This window comes from Etheostoma spectabile, chromosome 4 (assembly GCF_008692095.1).
Source record: "Etheostoma spectabile isolate EspeVRDwgs_2016 chromosome 4, UIUC_Espe_1.0, whole genome shotgun sequence".
In the NCBI taxonomy this organism is placed as follows: Eukaryota; Metazoa; Chordata; class Actinopteri; order Perciformes; family Percidae; genus Etheostoma; species Etheostoma spectabile.
In genome coordinates, this window is record NC_045736.1 from 5,917,628 (window position 1) to 5,918,954 (window position 1,327).

General features: G+C 39.2%; 1 long non-coding RNA gene across 1 annotated transcript in view; it reads right to left on the reverse strand.

Moving 5' to 3' along the window:
* Window positions 1–1,327, reverse strand: part of LOC116688174 (uncharacterized) — a 14,287-nt gene that overhangs the window by 4,372 nt on the left and 8,588 nt on the right. The window lies entirely within an intron of this gene.

A 1,327-nucleotide genomic window follows, 5' to 3' on the forward strand; every position in this document is an offset into this window, starting at 1 on the left:
TTCCCCATTTCATGCGTCCTGTATATGATTGTTGTGCATCATGGAATTGTGTTTGAATGTACAGTGATGACGTGTGAAATAAAAACGAAACAAAACGGATAATTGACATCTTCATCCCCTGCCTTTAGGACATTTTTGAAATTCATGTCAAACATTGTATCCTGTGTCTTTCAGATAACGGCTGGCTACCGTTTTTTTCAACCTGGACCTGAACCTTTGACTTTGGTCCAGTCCAGAGAGATCGCTGCAGGCAGCATAAGACAATTGTCCAACTTGAATTTACCTTCACTAAAGTGCTTGTTGTGCTGCTGAAAGGCTCAGATTAATATTCTAAATGTCTGACCACATTATGGAAAGGATTACTAAAAAGGTCAACCTTTCTTTAAAAAAAAAAATCTTGGAAATCAATTCACCACTTCCTGTTTTTCTCGTTCACATACTTTTGTTTAAGCTATATATTACCTACATTGCTCTGTGACTGGACTGGAGGAGCATAGGACAGGACAAGATTGTGTGGTCTGGGAATGGCCACAAGGTGGAAGTGCAGTGCAAGTGTACGGCACTCTGCAGATGTCTGTGTTTTCCAGTGCATAATGTGAAATGTTTGTTTGAACTTGTTTTGCAGGTTTGTGTCCATTAACTTTATTTACCATCTCTCTAAAAATAAATGTTTATCATTTTGGGTCATTTTGTATTTAAGTTAAGTTACTCTATGTGCCTTCAGTATGACTTTTTGTGTTGTTTGACTGAGACACACCTACATAAGCAGTCAGGGTGCTGTCCTCAGGAATAAACTGTGTAAAACAAAGTGTTTGCATGAAATTTCTTGGTCTGACATGCTGACAAGAAATAGACAGTCTCAGGTAACGGGAGAAAGAAACAGTCACGTAATAGGTGTGAGTGTCTATCTGTGTGTGCGCGGAGGTGGTGGTTTTGTTACACTCTCCTCAGACGTTGGTTGCATGCCACTGCTCTTAGACCTGAAACCAAGAGTGATGAATTTATGAGTCAAAGGATGGGAACCTGCTGATCAACTCAAATGTTAGACAATTATGTCCAACAAGGCACGCAACAGTGCCATGTTGAGAATATGACTGACAGTGTGTCATCCACCTCTGAAACTACAAACTGAAGATTTATTATACAAAGTTTACCCAACCTAGACTACAATATCTAATAAATTACTCCCAAGAACAATGGCATACATCCATAAACTGTAATTATAGTGGGTTCAGCAGTGTAGAGTGGAGATGCAATACAGACCATAATGTAGTGCCGTTAACCATAGTTAAAAGGTGTGTTTTAATGCTGTAACAACTGGATTTGC